The sequence below is a fragment of the Argiope bruennichi genome, chromosome 7 (assembly GCF_947563725.1).
Source record: "Argiope bruennichi chromosome 7, qqArgBrue1.1, whole genome shotgun sequence".
NCBI classification, from domain to species: domain Eukaryota; kingdom Metazoa; phylum Arthropoda; class Arachnida; order Araneae; family Araneidae; genus Argiope; species Argiope bruennichi.
The window spans coordinates 100,149,766-100,172,194 of NC_079157.1; positions in this window are offsets into that span (position 1 = coordinate 100,149,766).

Here is a 22,429-nt window from a genome sequence, read left to right on the forward strand (position 1 = left end):
CGTACTTTTTTATTGGTGTCTTTTGTAACATAATGAAACCGGATTTCTTTTAGATGTGGAAAAATTAATCTTCTATCGTTCAAGCAATTTTAAATAAGTAATTATTTGATACAATCGCACAAACATTTGTTTGACATTTCGAATTTCAAATCTCGCCGAAGCTTTGACAACCTATATTAATATCAAAATTGGAATGAAATATAAATAAGAACATGCATTTTGCAAGCTGATCAATGTTTATTTCCTACATCCTTGGGATCAGAAATGGGTGTAATCGTGATTATTTCATAGATACTGGTCATGTGATCACAAATGACATTAAATGATTATTCTGTCATTTTAGAAAATTCCATTAAGCATTATTATCAATATAAATGATCAAAGATTGTAAAATAGTTTGCATTTTATTTTAAATTGTTCAGAGGTTTTTCTGAATCAAGTGACATCATAGTACCTAGATATATAGAAATATACTCTCGTAACAAATACATTCACAGTAAATATTACTAATGTTCTAATCTACCAAAATGAGCAATTTTATGTTTTCTATATAATAACATCGGGAATACTTTACGCTGAACTTTCTCATATAGTCCCTATTAAAGGAGATAGCTATCTCCTCCGTCCGCATAAAATTGTGGCAGGATCATCAACTCCAAGTACAGCGATATTCATTTTTTGATTCCAACACATAGCAGTTGCCTACTTTGTAGTAAAAAGAGCCGATACCTGTATATCAAATGAATGACATTTTCAATGAATAATATCGAAATATCGATCTTTGACGGGAATTTAGCACTTTTACAAAATATAACACGAGATGTGCTTCTCGTGTCCGTAGATTTGGAGAAAAAGAATTTGGAAATATCATTCAAAGACTTTTCTATGTTTGTCCTGTTGATTGAGGAGTAATAGCTGTAAGGTCAAGGGCTATTGTTTTGGCACATGATTTAGAAAAAAAAAATTCTAGCGTGAAATAATTGCAATGAATTGCTGAGATGCACTACAACAGAACTGCGAAAATCGAAAATGTATTTTGGATTATTTTTCCACTCGATTGAACTAAAATTTAGCATACAACTATAAATCAGAAGATCACGTGCCAAATTTAATTTAGGCGATTGCGTTTCCGTGTTATTGCATGCATTTGTACGCGAAAGTATAGACATAGATGGCCAATCTTTAGTCAGATTTGGATGCAACTTTGATACAAATCCATATTTTAGGAAAAAACCTGTGAACTGAATTTTGAATAAATAGCTTTTATAACATACTTTTTTACGTTGCCTAATTATGGTGTCCAATTCGACTCCGAACAGTTGGGCAGACAAACTTTCTCTGAATGGGTTTCGCTCAAAATTTGAGTTTATAAATTCGGTCTGAAGTTGTATATCAAACTTCAACCACATAGTCCAAAGCTTTTCATTTGTCATATTCAGTCGCTAATACAGATGTAATTCAAAAGATATTTTTCGGATTTTGGTTTGCCTGAAACTCTGGAATTTTTCATTCTCGTTTGCAAAATTGTCTATGATTTATAATACTTTTTTTTTGTATATACTTCAAATAAGAAAAAGTAAATTCAATAAATTTTGAATACAATACGAAAAAGAAAATAATTATATATGAAGAATTGTTGTACTTTTTTTTTCAACTTAGCAATTCGCTGAATTTGTATTATGGGAATTCGAATATTTTCTTAATTTCTTCAGTCTATAGACCTGACATTAAAATATAGAACATTGAAAGTTCTTACTATCATATTATAATACATACTATTCTAAAGTTTTTACAAGATAATCAGTTTTGTAGGATTTTTTAAAATGAATATTTATTAAAACAATAAAAGTAAATCTTAGATTGGACTTACTCTAATATGGTAATCGAAACGAAATATCCCTACAAAATCAAAAAAAATGATAAAAACTAGAAGTTCAAGAATAGAGAAGACCATAGGCTATGATTAAAACATTTGTATGCCTAAGAAAATAAAATTCATAAAAAGAAACCGAAACGAAGAATTTTTATTTTAATCATTGAACATTTTTTACCGCTCTAGAAAGCAATTGCAAAAAAATGATTGGGTAGAATCAAAATTTAAATAGTTCCCCATCAATATCTATTCATTGAATGATCATAATTTAATACTAGTGTATTGAAACTGCCAATGAATTTATTCTTTAAGAAATCAACAGCTCGATATTTTGATTTTTCAGCTCAAATGCAAACGTATGTTAAAATGGCATACATGTGTGAAAAAGCGGAAATATCGCAAAAGCGTTACAAATGTAGATAGTTTTTGTTACTTTATTTTTCTATTGCATTTTTCTTTCCAAATCTTCAGATCTTCCAATCCACTAAATGATCCCTTATATTTTCAATTAAGGATAATTTATTCAAATTTTAAAGATGCAGTCATACAATTTTTTCTTAAAGATGTTATAGAAATAAAAAGCAATCGTATATTACAACTGTACTGCATTACAACTGTACAAAATTTTTGTTTTAATTGTATTTTTTATAAACTCGAATTTAGATGAATGATTATATTATAAAATCTGATGTCAGTTAATGTTTCTGTTAATGTATTTATGCGAAAAAAATCATACCTTAATATTAATACTTTATTTCAAATTTTATTTTTACAGTAGTAGCAATGTTTTAGCAATAACTATATCTAGTTTAAAATAACCAAATAGTTGGTTGTTTTAACTTGCAAAACAACAAAATAAAAACAACTAACCAGTTTTCGTATATGAAGAAGGAATTGGAGGCGCTAAAAAGAATTTTCGAATTCTTTATGAATATACATTATAAACTAACCCTAGTCAATATTGCTTGTCATTCTTTCTGTGAATACAGTAACTCAAAGGTAGAATGGCGTGGATATATTAAATTTAGAATTTTGTGTTTCACAAAGAATGCAGATTTCTGTGTAGGAATTTGTGAATTGGATGTCATCGGTGTGTATATTTCCAGAATATGAAAACAATAACTCAACAATGCAATTACTTAGATTATCGAAGATAACATCGAGTTGTGAGAAATTGTGTAAACATGTACCAAATTTTTAACTCAAGAAATCGGAAGAAATCACACGATCAAATATTTGAAACAACGTGGTCTTGAAATTCAAACTGTTTTCAAAGTCATCCGTTGTTGTAAATTAAGGAAAAGGATTTTAGAAAGTTTGAGTTTCAGAAAATTTTTTACAAAACATTTTTGAAACGATCAAAGATATAATTTCAAGCAAAAATGTTATCGGAATTTGTCGTAGAATATTGTCGAGATTTCTCTTAATTTTTTAATTAAAATTTATAAAAAACTACAAAGTGCATATTACCACTCTTTAAAGTAATATGCGCCAGGTTTTTTAATAAACACATATATACATTTTTCCAGGTTTTGAGGTACTATAAATCAAACGCTATGAACTGTAGAGCGCCAGCGCGCGCACAATTTTATCTTTATTATTAGTAAACATTATAGAATTTGTACTTGTTGCTTCTTTCCACCACATGACACATTATATTCGTTGGTTCTTCTTCCAGGAAGCTATAATAAGCGTAAAATAATATATTAAATAAATAAATAAAATAATACAACTCAAATCCAACACATTACTTTAGTGAATCAGGATTTCGAAAGGAGACCTATTGCTCTCTCTATAGTCCTATAGGAACATTCAACAGTATAATTATATATTTCGAGAATATGTGCATTTATATTTGTTTATAGATTGTAATATGTATAGATTTATTATTCAGTCTAACTTTTATTTGCCCCTGTTTGTCCTCAGTCAGATGTTCAATTTTCCTTTACAGAGAGCTAGGGATGACCCGCCCTACAAGTTTTTTAAGAACAAGAAACGGAGGAATAATCCCGTCCCACTTGATGATATCGTAAGTACAGTGCTACTGTTGATTTTCAATGTAGATTATTGTCTGCTTATTAAGTTGATTTCTGCCACTTGTGTAATCATTTAAAGACCAAAACATCTAATTGCATCATTGTCAATTAGAAATTTTAATCTTTAAGAGGGTAAAATTCAAGTAAATATTTCACTTTTTATTCGTAGTGTACAGAGTGAAAAAAATTAATCCAATTATTTTTAAATACATGTTACAAATATAAATGCATGAGATTAAATTTAAATATGGACGTTCTACAATTAGAATATTTTAATAGGATTCAAATAATTTTCTCTACAGATATTGAAAACGGAATTGATTTTTATAAGAGAAAAGAGCTGCACTTGCTTGAAGTTACCTGGTTTATTAATACTTATTGTGAATTTTACAAGACTTATTTCCTTACATTAAATTTGAAGTGGATGTACATAATTGAATAAACTTGAAAAGCAGGATTTTAATTGTTTGAAATTTCAGTATTTATTTCAATATGGGTAAAAGTATTAATATAATTGCATTAATAATGAAAAAAAAAATAGTAGTTCTGTTCAACAGAAATGAGACAACCTGAACGCTTGAATGATTTCACCTACATGTTTTGATGTTATTCAGGCTTTAAATACTTCATTTCTTTGAAGATTCAGGGATGTGTAACAGGTATATGCAAAATATATAATCGGAAATGAGATTTTAATTATTGTAACTTAGAAGTTGTGCGAATATGGCATTGTCTTGAGTTTCCGTATATTTCTACTATAATCGTAACATTTACATTCGAAGCAAGTTCATTTTTTTATTAAAGTTATTTTGTGTGTTTAGATAATAATGTAAATCTCTAAGAAATTTTTATTCTATTATCCTTTGTCCTGATCTCGAATCGTAAGCCAATTATTTATCTTGCTGTATAATTATATCTGAGATTTCATTTGCATCTTATGCATTTCAAAACGTAAGGTGGAACTAAATGCAATCAAGCACTGTTCGAAGTACCATGGTTATTCTCGAGTGCACTCGCATAGAATTATTACAACTTATGAATATGGCTAATTTATGAACTAATTTTGTTCTGATCCAATTAACACATTTTTTGTGACATAATAATAAATTCTTTAATGTTGTACCCCTTTTATACTGACAATGGTAATCAACATTCAAATAGAAATTCATTTCATTTTAACTAACTTTTGAAGGCAGCCAAAATTTGAGTATAATTCATACACGGAGATATGTTTACAAATCAGTAAAATTTACTCATCCGCTTCTTGCCCTTTCTTCTCTTATTGGTGGAAAACTCGCGATAGAATCAACTGATACTTCTTGGATGAGCTACAACAGGTCAAATTCTATTTTTATCTGAGGGAGGAGGTATACACAAATGGGGAACACAAGTTACATCTTTGTGAATTCTTTATACCACAGCTGAATATACTCTTCAGATGAGAAATAGTCTTTTCTAACTCAAGACTCTTGCTTATTAAATAAATTTTTCTTAAATAGACTTTCAAAGAAAATGTTCCATATTCTAGTGAGAGCTTAGAAATATCTATGGAACATACTCTCAGCTTCTTTTAGCAATAAAGCGTACTGGCACATGTTATGATTAATTTCTCTAGATTTGGCGGTAGCAATACAAAAATGTTAATCAATATAAACTTTTATTTCAGTATGAGAATTTCAGGCGTCTTTTTTTACATCTGGGCAAGAGGGAAGGAATTTTTGAAAAGTGGTCAATTTTCCTATCAAATGAAGTTGAAAACATGCAAGGAAAAAATTCGAATAGCAATATTCGTAAGCAACCTACGCATAAAACATGGATGGAATATCTTTGATATATAATATTTACATGTTCGCATATTCTTGAACAAATACTTTGAGATTAAATGATTTAAAACCAATTTTTTTAAATCTTATCTTGAAAAGAATTTCTTTTTCCTTTTTAAAATAAAACATATATAAAATAACGAATTTAAATATTTCTTGACTAATATTACTTTGTTAATGTACATGGGTATTATTATTGACTTCGAATTATATCTCTTTCAATTTTTAAAGTAATATATTAATCCAAGAATTTTTCAAAATTAGGTATTTGGTGGTCAAAAATGAATAAGGGGATAAACTTTTCACTAATATTGATTTCTTGATTGTTTAGTCGAAATGCTGAAATTTTAACGAAAGCTTATGTAAATTTTCAGTTTTGAAAAATTAGCATTTTTAGTGCAAACTTACTTGAATTGTTCAAGGACAGCGTCTAATAATGTTTCATATCATAACTTTTTTTAAAGAAAAGTAGAGATATTGCTGATATTGCTTTTTTTTATTAATGACTCCTTATCCTTTAAACTTGCATGTAATGCGTTGCAACAGCATGTCTATCAAAACTGTTGTTGGACACTTTTTGGAAGTATGGAAACAATGAATTCTATGGCACTCTCCTAAACTCAGAACATCTTAAAATCATTTTCTCAAATTCGCGAGATTACAATACAATTTCAGGTGAATGAGATTGAAATTCAATCAGGTAATCAATTGATAAGTTAAGAAAAGATATAATTTAGGCATGGTATTTTTCGTTCTTTCTTTCTTTTCTCATTTATGACAAAGTTTCATAACTCTATTACATCTCTTCTTTATTAAAAATGAATGCATGGGTGCGTATTGGCGCTCTATATACCATACAATTCAACCTAAAGCTACTTATCTTGTGCATAGATTTTTGAGGTTGGGAATGCACATCACGAAGATGATTTTTATTTTAATTAGAATTTATTTAAATATTATGAAATGTTTTAGCATTTCCTTGTAAAAACTACCGTAAAGTACAAATGATTTTTCAGCAATTCAATAAGTATTCATCGTATTAATGGTAATTTAATGTCACTCAAAACTTTCCTAGAATTCAAATATTTTTAAAATATTAATAATTTTAAAAACAATTCCATATTCAACTGTTGATCAAAATCTTTTGGTTTATCTATCAAATACTTACTGGTTTTTCTCTTTTGTCCTAAGGAAGGATATTATATATGAAATTTAAATAAGAGATAATATTTTAAACACCATGGAAGTCAGAAGATATATTCCAAACATAATTTGTATAGGGCCTCAGTGAGGTAACGGATTTTGACACTATTAGGATGAGTTATATACCAATTAACAAAACTGATACTCGATTATTAAAATTTTAGTAAGCATTTGCGTCTAACAATTTCTTGCTTAAAAAATATTTCTTCTGGAAGTCGTGCGTTAAGTTACGATTTCTAGTTTTCTTGAAGCTAAAAATTTTAAAATTTAAGGTGAAACACCTGGTAAACACATGCGGATAATTACTAATAAAAACAAGCTTAGCATTGCTTACCAGAATTTTGTCATTTTAAAAATCATAATAAGTTAGCGAAGATTAATCACTGGACAGATTATTAATCTTGCAAAAATATTATCAGTTTTACATTCTGGCGTAAAATTTAACCTAGCTTAAAAAAAAAAAAATTGTGTAGCAATGAACGTACTATCGGCTCGTTCACTCCCGATGCTGAGTTACGGCTCACTGCATCTTTTACCAAATCTCTTTTTAATAGCTCATTTCATGACACTTATAAGTATTTCCTGTCCGATAATGCAAGCATTTGACCGACTATGTAAAAATTATTCCGTAATCTTATTCTATAAATATTTGTGATAAGAACATTTTATTTCTTGAAGCATGGCGGAAAACAAATTACATCTAGGCTTCTAGCACCGAATAACCGCATTAGTGCTCAGTGCACTTCATTTACATTTGCGCAAGTAAACTAATAAAACCGCTTCTATAGATGCTACTCCGGAACCAGCCTCTCCCCAAACATTTTAGTGCCTCAAAATTGTAACTTTTTCTATCTTTAATAGCACCTAAATTTCTTGCTGGATTTTTCTCTTGATTTAACATTTAGATAAAGGAAATGCTTACGAGTTTGCATTTAAAGCATTAACTCTTTTTTCTTTAAATACCTTTAATCAATAGTTCTCATAAAATTGATGAATACAGCAAAGAAATTGTAATATTTTGGAGCTGTTTAATTTTAATTGAAAGCAGAAAAACGTTTTCCGTGCGCTTATAAAATTGTTTTATCGATGAATTCTCTCAAAGCGTTAATTCATAAATAAGCCATGGAAGGTTGCTTATTTACACATGACCATAAATTAAGGATAATGCAAGTTCAGGAAAAGAATCAGAAGCAAAACACATGTGACTTATTTGTGAAGCCTATTTATTAAACAAAACGTAAAGAGCAACAAGGATGCTAATGTTGGATATCATTAATAAAAATTGCTATTTTTTGCTCCCTGGAGCAAATTACAAAAAAACCCTGTTTACAAATACCATATTACATGGTTAGTATGATGGCTAATACATAGCATGTCTCCCAGTCGATGCAATACAGTCCGTACAACGCCTAGACATGCTTAGTATCAAATTATCGATCTGATCTTGGGGAATATTACTCCACTCATCTAGCATTGCTCTACGAAGTTCCGGTAGACATATAGGAGAGGGTTGACGGGCTGCAACTCGTCGGCCAAGCATATTCCACACATTCTCTACTGGATTCAAGTCCGGTGAAAATGATGGCCAGTTCATAAGTGTGATATCCTCCAATCGAAGCCATTCGTTTACAATGTTTGCATGGTGAGGATGGCCGTTGTCATCCATAAACACGAATTCTGTGCTCATGGCAACCCGTCCACATTGTTCCAGAATGTCGTCCCGAAAGAGTTGTCCTGTCATGTTTCCAATTTGAACATGCAGGTATGTTCTGGAACCCAGAATAATTCCTCCCCAAACGAACAATTCTGTATCACCGTAACGATATCGTTCAATGATGTTGTCTTGATTGTAACGGGTACCTGGCGCTCTCCATATGAAAATACGGCGAGAATCGGACTTTCTTCCGCCGCAGAATATCCCCGAACTTGGAATCTCTAGGATTCCCTTGGAATCTCGGTTGAAAGGATATGCGTGGGATTATTTATTAAGAAAAAAAATTTGTTTACATATACAATACACAGAAAAAGTAACTATACAGAATATTAAAATGATGAAGGCGGTGTTCGGTGGGGAGTATGAGTAGATGAAATTCATTGAAGTTCATATATTGTGGAGAAGAGCTTGGTTGAGAAATAAAACGAAAATTTATACTGGGCTTGGTTCTGGAGAAATCAATTCCTCGTTCTCTTGTAGAAACTGCACAAGATTTCTAATTTTGACCTTGGCCATCTTGTTTCTCATAACGGTGGTCTACTATATATTTTCTAGGTCGCGGGTGGGTTTTTTGAGAGGGAAAAAAGGGGGAAGAGAGCAGCTAGTGGCATAATGAAGAGAATCGCCTACTTCGCCGCAGTCATATTGATCTGATCCTTTAATATTGAATCTCTTGAAATATGAAGGAAAAGAGTCATGGTCTGTTGTAAAGATGTCAAGCCTGTTCCAAGATGATGGGTTAAATGACACTTTGGAGATTTGATAGATGTTTCTGTCAGTTGAGCCGTTGTCCCATTCTTCTTGCCATCGCTGTAGGCTCAATTTATTTCGAATACTTTTCAGATGGCTTCTAGGATCTGTTTATTGAACTGGCGTACCTGTAAAAATTGTCTTTTTGGTTACGGAATCAGTAGCCACGTTATCGTTGTGGCTCAAATCTGCTTTTACCCATCCTAACTTAATAGAAGGTTGGTGGAGAAGAATGACTTGAATTTCCTGAGCAATTGGGCTTGTGGTGGAAAATGAGCTGATCGCTTTTAAACTGGACTCACTAACGCTCCATATTTTAGCATTATGATCGAATTTGCTAGCCCATTTACATGCTTCCTTAATGGCTAGCAGCTCTGCCTGAAAGACAATTCTTTTCGTTCACTTTGCCGAGGCTCTGATGAGTGATTTGTTCGTTTTGGAAGACGCAGAAGGCAAAGTCGGTGTTCCTTGGATTTTGGAACCATCTGTCAAAATATCCGTCTAGTTTGTAGGTTGGAATTCTTGTTTGACGGAAATTCCGTCTTCAAGAAGATTGTCTGAGGGGAAGATTTTTGTATGAGAGCATTTCATTTTGAAGTTCTCAGGATGGAATGTAATATTTTGAAAATGGCTAGGCTATTGAAGACGACTTACTCTTACATAGGTTGCTTCTGTTGCGCTTTGATGTGAAGTGGAAGAATTCCTTCGATAACTTGTAGTGCTGCCGTAGATGTTGTTCGGAATGCTCCAGAAATACTCAGGAGAAATTTTATCTGTATTGAGGTTAGGATTCTTTGTTGACGGGATGAGAGAGGAGATACGCCCAAGCTGATGCTCCATGTAGGATCATTCTCTCGGCAACGGTGAAGTAGAGATGACGCATGCATTCTTTTTTCAGGCCCCATGTAGAGCCAGCAATTCTGCTGGGATTTTATTATAAGAGTCGCCTTCGTTTTGGTGTTGAGTTGAGGAATCGATTTAAGCTTCTTGTCAATGGTAGCACCGAGATATTTTAAAGATTGTTGCCTTTGTATTGTTACGCCATTGAATTTTATTATTGATCCGTTGAATAATTTCGTTATCAAGATATTACATGATTTTTCTGAAGAGATTTCCAGGTGATGTTTGTCGGTCCAGCGATGGATGATTGAGAGAGCATCCTGGGCGGCTGATTTCAATTTTGATCTTGTAGATTCGGTTACAACAAAATCAAAGTCGTCTGCAAATGCCTGGAGGTGAATGTTGGGTGGTAATTTTTCTGAAAGAATTTCATTTGTGACAAGATTCCAAAAAGCTGGTCCAGAACAAGATCCTTGCGCGCAACCTTTCTGCTGTGACCAGGAGACAATGCCTTGAGATGTTTGAAGAAGGACTTCTCTGTTTTCTAGAACATCTGTAAATGTTTTTGTTATTTTTGACTTGAATTTAAGTTTATCGAGGCTATTGTGGATGGAAGAGAATTGCAGATTATCGAAAACTCTTTGGATGTGTAAAAAAATTACCAGGGTGTGTTCGTTTTGCTGTTTGAAATTATAAATTTTTACAATTAAATGCTGTATTGTGTGGTCTGGATTTTCCGTCCCTAAAACTAAATTGCTTTGGATGGAGCAAATCATTTAAACTGAGGTGATGATTAAGTCTCTGCAAGAGGAGTTTCTCAAGGGTTTTCCAATGGTAGGAAGGAGAAAGATGGGTCGATAAGATCTGATGTCTGTTTTGTTCTTACCCTTCTTGTGAAACAGTATTATTCCTTTTTTGAGTGGAGTATGGAAGCATTGCAGTTTAAGGCACTAATTGAATAGGGTTTGAAGAATATGCGGAAAATTCTTGTTAATTTCTTTCAATATTGTATTGTCTATGGAGTCGAAAAATGGTCCTTTTTTAGGTGGTGTTTTACGAATGACTTGCTTTATGTAGTTTTTTGAAATTGGTAGTGACGGAATGAAAGGACTATTTTGGATTTCAGGAAGTGCAGTATCTTGGGCTTGAGGGTAAAGAGCCTTGAGAATTTCTTGGAAAAATGTATTAGGTTCCTTTATGTTGGATCTCCCCAAGAGCTTGAAGAGTTCTGAAGGTGGTTGGGCGTTTTTGATGCATGCTTTATATGGTATACTATATGGGTTTGTTGAATGGACGCAGAGATTAGGGAAGTAGGACCGTTTTGCGTTTTTGGTGGAATTTTTGAATTCTTTTCTTTACTTTGATTCTCTTTCTTTAAAATACTGTTTGAGAGACCCTTGTGAGTGTTGTACTCTTCTTAATGTCCTGAGATCATTTTACTTAATTTCGAGCTCCTGTGTCCACCAGTTGATGCTATGTTTAGTTTTGAGATTTTTTACCTTGTAAGTTGCTTTGCATGCCTTGACGATTTCAAGCTGTAAAATAAATGTGTTTGCCGAGAGATCATGATTCTGAGAGGAGGCTATTGAGTTGAGAAGCTCTGGGATTTTTGTGCTGAGTTGCTAAATCATTTTACTGTGACCGCCATATGCTATTTTAAAAAAATGTAGTACCTCGATCTTTTGCGTTCAGAGGAGATATGAATTTTGATGCATTTATGGTCCCTTAGAGAGTAATCTTCGAGGACTTGCCAATTACATATTGAGACGACGTATACTCGTTTGACGATTGAAATGTCCGGTCAAACTTTTCCATTGTTAGTTTGAAAAGTAGGGGGAGAATTTCTGTCGTTTAGGAGAAACACATTATTTGCTGCGAGATCTTCCACTAAAGATCCTCTGACATTTTCATATATGTATGCCGAGATTCTACTGTGAGCTTTAAGGTCTGCCCCCATGAGAGCCATTTCCGCTCCGATGCTATTGAGAAGAACATCAGTGTCTTGTAAAGCTTCTGAAATGTTTGAATGTGGCGAAGAATAGGATGAAATTATTGTCACTGGGGGTTTATAAATTTCTATTTTAATTGCTGTGGAGTTATCCTTAGAATGAAGAAAAAATGGGTTTCGGCAGGAAGGAAGGGTGATCAAACCTGCTTTCTGGCTGTTGAAAAGCCATTGATTCCATGAAGATGGAATTCCTGTGATTTTTCGTTCTTTTATGTAAGGTTCTTGAACTAGTATTATATCTGGAAGATTGGCCATAGTTGTTTTAGCCAGAGTTGAAGTAGCTGTTTTTGATTTGGCTAAATTGGTTCGAAGGATGATTAGACTAAGGTAGGATAAAGACTTAGGAGGCCAGTTGAAACTAGTAAATTAGTGAAGAAAAGGCTTTTGTGATGTTAATGGCGTAGAGCCTGAAGTGGAGCAATTGTTATTCATACTGTAGGGTCATTCGGTACCTTGACATTTCTTTCAAATATGTGTGACTTCTGTTGTATGAGGCCGAATGGTCAATATTGAATCATGCACCTTTCTGCGTATTTTAATCATGGCAGTTAATGAATGATTCCAAGTTGTTTCTGCAGTACGTAGTTTGGTGCTCATGGCCACAATGACCGCAGGCGAGAATCTTACTGCTAGCTAAACGTGGAATCGTCGGAAATCATCACACAAGCCCTCTGTTGCGGTGTCCACAATGTATTCTCTCTGCTTCAGCCTAAGCGCAGGCGACAGTGAGTTGCAGAACACATCTGATAGGCCAACGAACATATAGACAAATCTGCCTTAAGCGTCTGTACACGGTCTGCTTTGAAACTGTCGTACCAGTGCGCGAAGAGAACTGACGAGACAGGTCTGATGCTGCTCTCCGTCTGTTTCTTTTGGCAGTAACTTCCAAATACCAGTCCTCAATTGGCGAAGGAACTCGTGGGCGACCTGTACTGTAATATCTACTCACATTACCATCATCTTGGAATCGTTGCCAAAGGCTGGAGATGACACTCTAGTGATTCCAAATTCCTTTTGATACTTCCGGTAAGCTTCACCCACATTCCAGACGGCCTATAATTCTACCACGTAAAAAATAAACAAAGGCGTCCTTTGTGTCATAATTATACGGTTATTGCATTGAAAGACTTTTAAAGCGCTTGTTAACAATGTGAACTCTCGTCAGTATGACGAACTAACGGTGTCATCCGGTGTCTTCCTTAAATTTGCATATTGTTTTTGAAGATGTGTGTAGTCATTTTACGGGTGATATTTGCATTTTAAATTCGATTTCCGAGTGACTCTAAACTCTCCTTAAATAATAGACAAGAGTGTAATTGAATTCAGAACACGATTTTTAAATAAAATATTTATTTTCAGCTAATTTTGATAGTAAATTTATTAAGCAAAACTATCTAAAAGATTCTTTACTTCTCCGACAATTCAAACATTGAGAATCATATACAATATTCTTCCTGCGGTTTTATTACTAAAATTTTATTTAAGTATCAAATTTTGGAATTAACTTTCTATTAATCTTTTCATTTCTCTGAAGACAATAACTTGTTATTGCAAGATAGTCAACTTTAATTTTACTGTAAATATCATACGATCATAGATATTTAATTTCTGATATCTTTATATCGCATGGAAGTCCATATGTATGCAAGCAGTATACCATTTCTTCAACAGAAAAACAAAGATAAATGACTTCTTGAAAGAAAGAAATTAATTTTTCACTAAATATGATTGTCGTGTCAATTCTGACCGCAAAATTCAGCGTGAAGAAGCCTATAACACATTCCCACTTCACTTCAGCAAATAAAATTGAATGAAAGTTGGATTGTGTTAATATTCGAAAAGCCGAAAGGAGAAACGTTCCGACTCGGTTAGACGGTCCAGGAAATTTAGCTTTTGAAAGATGTCTTTTTCAGCCCAACCGGAGTTTGAGTTGACGGACCCCACAGCATTAACATTACAAATGCTTATTATTGAATATAAACATTAAAAAAAAAGAACCACAATATTTGTATAAAAATTTCTCCGAAATTAAAATTATATACTGTATTATTAATTTATAATATTTTTAATAGAAATCAATACAAAATTTTATAAATATAAAATCTCATTAAAAAAAATTATGTTGAAAATTTAAATGAATTCAGAAATTCTTTGCTTGATCGTTTGAAGCTTAAGAGTATGAGTAATACTTTCTATCTGGGCAACTCTTGTTGAAAATTCGCTTTCCAGTTTGGAACTCCCGTTTCAGACTGAAGTCCCTCCAAAACTGTTCTATTCGTATATAACAGCGAAAAGGAGACCGAGTTCAAAATCAAATGATAAAAGAGCAATTTTACAATCACTATTTCGGTTTAGTTTTATAAATGCGTTTAGTTGCATAGTGACATGTGCACAATAATTTTAACATGTTCATTAAACAATGTAAACCAACTGTTCACTTCATGAAAATGAAGGTATTTTAAATACAGTTGACAGAATTTTTCTAAATGAGAACTTCAAAATCATTAACATTATGTGAATATTAACACAGCCAAATTAATAGGTGAAGCTCATACGATATAATTTGGAATGAGTATGTCAAAAATGGAGGTATTTACAAAGATATGTAATTCTTTTTCGCACCATAATTGAAAGCAAAATTTTAAAAGCAATTCTGAAAAGAACAATTTATTTGTGTGCTTTTGAAATCTGAATGTCCTACTATCGGATGTTCTATAATTGTACAGAATCTATTAGCCGTCACTTTAGAAAAATTATTCTGATCAGAACATATCTAATATGCAAAATTTTCTATGGAAATGAACACGCAAAACAAAATTTAAATGAAAGAAATTCGTTTGAATTCGGAATTTTTTACTAAATGATTAAAAGCTATAGAATAATTAAATGCGAGATCAAATTGGTGAAATAAATGTTTGCATTTTTTCTCATACAAAATTTTATAAATCTAAGACTAAACTTCTGGAATTGTTCATTCGTAAATATTCGCTTATATCTCTTTCTTTTATAACATGCGATTGAAATAAGTGCTCTCTGAAAATTGAAAATGTAATTTTATAAAAATGATCATTGTATCTGTAGATTTTTCTACTTACGTTTTGAATGCATGCGTGCTATAAAGATAATGATTTTATTAGATGTTATTTTACGGTCCTATTTTTTTCTTTACAGGATATGGATATATTTAACACTATTATAAGGGATATTAACACACTATGGGAGGAACTGACAAATGTAAGTGAAAACGCTTCTTGTATTCAATTTGATATTAGACATTTAATTCCTTATTTGCAATTGAATAGAATTTTAAGTAAACCAACTTTTGACAATAATATGAAATTTATTACAATTTTACGAAACTTTGACCGGTCATTTCATTAATGTGTCCTGTTATTACAGTTGCGTAACTTATTATTGAAGTGTCTTGTCTTTGTTCCTAACAGGAGATATTAAGTATAATTATATAAAATAATTTTAAACGAATATGTGAATGTTAAAAATGAAATATAAACGTTAATGTAGTATTTTATTACCAACAAAAATATCTCGAAAAGAAAGACTGGTGATAATGTAATATAAGTGATAAAATATGCTAGTTTTTATTTAAATTATATATTCAAATTGAAATAATCTTTAAAATCTACACTAAATGTAAATGACTGCAAAGAGAAGACGAATATAATTTTTCTAACACCCCTAAGGATTTCTCAATCAACCATTTAAACTGATATATTTCACTGAAGAATATATTTTTAATAACTGATTTCAATCCTTTGAAAGAGGCCTTACAGAATCAAGACAGTCCCTAAGATATAAATTGCGTTGGGAGGGTGGATGTATTGACCAACGGTGTTCATGCCATTTTTCTGGAGCATTACTTTGTCCACTATATTGAAACGATTTTAAACCGTGGAATCTCTATCTTTGTCGGGAAGGAATTTTTCGTACGAAACACTCCAATTTCGTGAAACTGATAACTGGAAAAGTCAGTGTTGACGCGTTTTTAAAATTTGAAAAGAAACAATTCACGTCTGATGAAACTGTGCAGTGCTGAGCAATTTTATTGACTTTGTACCATCCTTCAAACTCTGTACCTACCTATCATACGTTTATTTCTTAATAATTTTATAAGGCTTATAGCGCTCGTTGCAACGATGCGGAGTTGTACTTCTGTTCAAATTCAAATTTAAAGGTTATTTGAAACTTTCGCTATCCGGTACTGTAAATAGAAATAATAAATGTAAGTCCCTAGAATTGGTTCTGCGTCTACAAATGAATTAAAAATTCAATGGTTTTCAATGTTTCCTTCAGAAATCGGCAAGTTCTGGTTTTGGACGATATGTGGCGCTGGTTTAATAACTGCTTCAAATTTTACCTTTTGGTATATGAAAGAAAAAATAAATAGATACATGACCTTCAAAGAAAACAACTTCAATATTTGAAAAAAAATCAAAAACAAATCATCATTGGAGCTCTCCAAGCTAAGAAAAAACACATTTGCGATCTAATCGCTTGAATTTACAAAAATAAAATTTGGACTGTTCCTTTTGAACCAAATTTGAAGGCAATATCGAATTTTGGATTCTTTAGGAGTTTTCTCGTTCAGCCCTGATACATATAATTTTTAGTAAATTTCTCTGAAATGTGAGCATAATATTTTTGAATGAAATTTTTCAGTGATTTAACATTCTGTTGATTTGTATTATCGAGTGCTTGAAATGTAACTAAATAATTTCATTGATTTACTTCGGAAAATAAATTAATATTCTTATAAAAATTACATTCTTCAAATTTTAAATTCAATTGGTCGAACGGAAAACAGTTAGACGTAAAAATGCATACTTGGTTCTAATCGCGATTCTAAGAGATTCAAAACTTGAACTCGATACACGGTCACTGTGTTAATTAAACGAATTACTTTACGAGATGTCTTGCCTTGGATGAAATCAGTATTAAACCGTTTTTCGTTCATAAAAGTTTTCCACGACGTTTTTAATTTAACTACAAAGGAAAACAAAAATTATGCTTGATTATTAGCGGAACCCCAGCTACAGACCGAAGCATTAATTATTTTCCTCCAGCAAGCAGTTATTGAAGAGCACAGAAATGAAGCTTTCGTTGGTTTGCAAAAGTAGAATGTTCCAAACACCTGAAAATTTCAACTTTAACTAAACCAATCCTATATTATAAAGATAAACACTGGTTGACTTTCGTTTGCGGAGAAAAGTATTAGAATATTGTTCTAAATTAAAAAAAAAGTATAGGATTTTTTAATTCATTGAAAATATAAACTATACGTCAAATATTTTAACAATAAAATGCTTTAGCGATTGAAGTACAACAAAAATTGCTTCAAAATATGTTTTGAAATTCTTGAATTCTCTGCATTGTTTATTTTTATACAGTAAAGTATTTATTCTAAATTTTAGTTTTGGATAGCATTCAACAGGTGTAAATGCAGATAAATAATTGGGGATAATGAAAAATGCCACAAGGAATAAATTTATGTAAACATGAGTAGTTTATAAGTAAAGCACAGACGGTAATGAGTAAAGAAATGAAATGCGAACCAAACAAGATTTAATTATTATATTTATTTGCATAATCTTAACTTTTCATACTCCTAAAAAAATTCTTCATTTCTTCCACAGAGAGACCCAGAAGCACCAAGAATTCCACTGGCAGTTTTCAGAAGAGTAACGGCGCAATTCGTCGGGGACCGATCCTATCCATATTTCGAAATCGAACAACTACCACCTTTGGAGAGCCCAGATACTAATGAAACTAATATAAATACCATCAGACGGATATTCGAAATGGCGCAGCGAGTAGCCGAGTATGAAGGCAGGAAGCAAGTATCAGACAAACACGTTCTAATAGGCATAAACACTATCGCGCGTTAAATAAATAAGAAAATGAAATTAAATCTCTGTGCTGCGCCAAAACAATTCTGTATAAAAAAAATATAAAAAATTTTGCCAATTCATTTCGAAAAAAAATTACGGTCCCCGAGAAAGAGAAGGAAATCTATAAAAGAAATAATATTAAGATAAATTTAAAAACGTTCCAAATATCCATCGCTGCGTCCATAAAAATGAAACATAAATTATAAAATGAAAACGGCCTTATTTTATAACTGAGGAGGGCTCAACATAATCTTTAAATAATGTTCTTTTTATATTTACAAAGAACAAACATTTCACAAACTTCCATATTCTTTTCATCATTATAAGGAAAACATTCATTCATTTCTTTCTTTATTCCTTTAAAAACGAATCGTCTTCTCAACACTATTTTTTCTGGGTTAGAATCTTTCACATATATGGTGCATACGAATATATTCTTTATAAATGGGTCAAATAGACCTATTTGTCAAATTTTACTTTACGTCATAAAATTCAATTTATTCTCTTTATTACTTGAAAAAAGAATAGTCTCCTCAATTATTGGTATTCTGGGTTGAAATGTATTTTATATAAGTGGTGCATACGGATAAATTCTATATAAGTGGAGCAAACACACGTCTTTGTCCAATATCATTCCAATTAATGAAATTGAGTTCCATAAAGGCTCACCAAAAAATTAATTCTTTACACAAAGAGAAAAAAATATATAGCTTTGGCAATCACAACTGTTCGGCGTAGGTTTTAATTCATCGAAATTCTTTTTTAAATTCTTTATATAAAAAAATCAAATTCCAATTCCTTTTTGAAAGAAAAAATATATATATCCTCTTGCCGATTGCTTGCTCCTCACTGAAATTTTTCCAATTAAGTGGTGCAATTTGTGCATCCCAGTTCTATGAACTGTCTTTCATATAGGCTCTCCAAATTTTCCTTAAACAATGAGACCAATTTAAATGACAAGGGCGCTTGTAATCAAATCTATGCTGCTTAAGTGGGCTACTATCGATTAAATATCGATTTACTACAACGAAAGTGTTTTTTAAAATCTCTACATATAAAATAAATCCCAATTCCTTTTTAAAAGAAAAAAATTATATCCTCTTGCCGATTGCTTGCTCCTCACTGAAATTTTTCCAATTAAGTGGTGCAATTTTTGCATCCCAGTTCTATGAACTGTCTTTCATATAGGCTCTCCAAATTTTCCTTAAACAATGAGACCAATTTAAATGACAAGGGCGCTTGTAATCAAATCTATGCTGCTTAAGTGGGCTACTATCGATTAAATATCGATTTACTACAACGAAAGTGTTTTTTAAAATCTCTACATATAAAATAAATCCCAATTCCTTTTTAAAAGAAAAAAATTATATCCTCTTGCCTATTGCTTGCTCCTCACTGAAATTTTTCCAATTAAGTGGTGCAATTTTTGCATCCCAGTTCTATGAACTGTCTTTCATATAGGCTCTCCAAATTTTCCTTAAACAATGATACCAATTTAAATGACAAGGGCGCTTGTAATCAAATCTATGCTGCTTAGGTGGGATACTATCGATGAAATGTCGATTTAATACAACGAAACTGTTTTTTTAAATCTCTACATAAAAAATAAATCCCAATTCCTTTTTAAAAGAAAAAAAATTATATCCTCTAGCCGATTGCTTGCTCCTCGTTGAAATTTTTCCAATGAATTGGTGCAATTTGATAAAAAAATGTGCATCATGAAACCTTTTTGTTGTGCATAAAAAGCGTTTATTGCATAAGTGGTGCAATTGCATGTCTCTTGGTGCGTCCTTGTTCTACCATTCAGTTGAATTGTTGTTATTGAAAGTTTTAGAAATTCCAATTCCACGTAATACATTGAAAAATAAATTTCCTCATTTCAACTAAATCGATTTATTTAAACAAGAAAACTCACTGCATAATAGACGTAAGTGAACCTCTTTCTGAAATTTCATGTCGAATAACAGAGCTGTCCTGCATTCAATCTCTCGAATGAAAAGAAAAAATAATTCTCTTTTTTACAAAAAAAAAAAAAAAATTGTCCTTTAAATCGATTTTTATTTTATCCTGTTCAAAAAAAATTTATGAATTCTTTTACGGGTGCTGCTGAAATCAGAATTTATTCATCAATGGGAAAACGCATCGAAATGAAAGCACTTTTTGTTGGGCATAAAAATCGTTTTTTGCATAAGTGGAAAAAACGATTGGAGCGTCCCAGTTCTACCATTGCGGTGGACTGTTGTTATGGAATGTCTTAAAAATTCTAATTCTACGCAAAATACATTAAATTTTCCTCATTTCAACAAAACCGCTTTTTTTAAACATTGAAAATCTGTCCTGCATAATGACCGTAAATGAGACTCTTCCTGTAATTTCATTTCAAATAACAGAACTGTCCTGAATTTAGTCTTTCGAGAGAAAAGTGACAATGATTCTTTTTTACTTAAAAAAAATCGTCTTTTAAATCATTGAAAATGGGTATCTTGCACATTTTTTTTCCAATCTGTTAAAAACAAATGTCATGAAAATCTTTCATGTTTCTCGTCAAGAAAAAAATTACCTCCTCTAAATGAGCTTTCTCTTCCAATATCAAGCAATTGTTCTCTTCAAAACTGTGCCGGAATATAATTGAAATTGTGTCTAAGTTGATTGGAATTCGTCCATGAATCATCCATAAAATTCCTCGCTTATTATACAAAGGAAAAGCTTCCTCTGAATGAAATCTCCTTTTGGTGTTCTTGAAGAATTTTCTGCAATCCACTTCATTGAACTATCTACCGTAAGTGCTCTTCACAAAACTAATTCATTTTTGAGAAAACGTTCCTTCTTAAATTAAAGCTTTCCTTTGCTGGTCGTAAAGTTTCTGCATTAGTGGCGCATCCTTACCTATTAGCATCGCAACCTAGTTCAAGCAATCCAATGAAATGCCGTTGTTCTTAATAAAAAAAAAACATTCCTTATTCACTCTAAAATACAAAAAAGTCCCCCTTCAAATGAACTATCGTTACGTAAAGTATGAACTATTTTCCATAGCTAGTGAAATTGGGTCTCTTGCTCATAGTTCGATTCACTAGAATTGAAGATCTTATATGCCCGTTATCTGGAGAAAAGATTCTTTTTTATATATAATAAATCGTATCTAAATAAGATTTCTTTCTCCGAGAGCCATAAATTTTTTCAAATATGGTGATTTCATTCGAATTCATCCACTTCATTGTACTGTTGTTATTGAACTCAAGAAAATTCCTTACTTTTGGATGAAGCAAAATTCCTAATTTAAATGAACTTTAGCATAAGAAATGTAAACTGAAAATTTTTGTCATTTATTCCCTGCACTCTCTTCCAAAACTGCATTCCATAAGAAAAAAAGCGTAAAATTTTGAAAAAAAAATCTTTTCTTATAATAAAAAAAACTGTTGTTTCTGGAGTCATATAAATTTAAGGAAGGGCTGCAACTGTAAATATCAAATTGCATTACCGTCATGAAACGGTCTTCCATGAATTTTCTCTACGAATTTCCCGATTCATTTTAGAAAAAATAATCACTTAATGAAATCTCTCCTTGAATATTGGGAATACAAAAAAATCTTTATTCAATGCAAAATAAAAAAAATCTTTAGTTGAGCTTGCGTAGAATGATTGTCGAATCAACATTTGCACGACAGGTGCAACTGGACGTCTTGTACGAATTTCAGTCCAGTTCATTGAACTGATTTCAATGGATGATATCCATAAATTCTTTTTCATTGAAAATAAAATCCGACTTTGGATACAATGAAGTTCTTTTACGAAAATGGTATTAAAATATGAATCAAATTTCATTCTATTCTATCCATTGTATAGAATTCTCGCTATTTAATTCCGCAAAGAATTCCTAATTCTTTGTTATTTTATTTTTTTAAGTATTCCTTTACCGTGGTGGCAATGAAAAATCTCTTGCATTACCTGCAACTAAAAATTCTGCTTCAAACTGTTTTCTTCATAGTCCAACTCCCTTCAGTGATTGTTGACTATTAAAAAATTATTTTTCCTTGCAAAATTAAGACACCACCAAAAATGCCTCTCTACGGACCATGAAATGGAAAGCAGTGGTGCAACTTCATAATTTATTTTGTACCACAGTTAATCAAGTTGTCTTTTATGAAATTTCTTCTGTAATTCCTTAGGCATTCTACAAAAAAAAAAAAAAAAAAAAAAAAAAAAAAAAAAAAACCCTTCCTTTAAATTAACTTATTTTAATGGATATGGCATATCTTCTGCATAAGTTGAGCTGTTG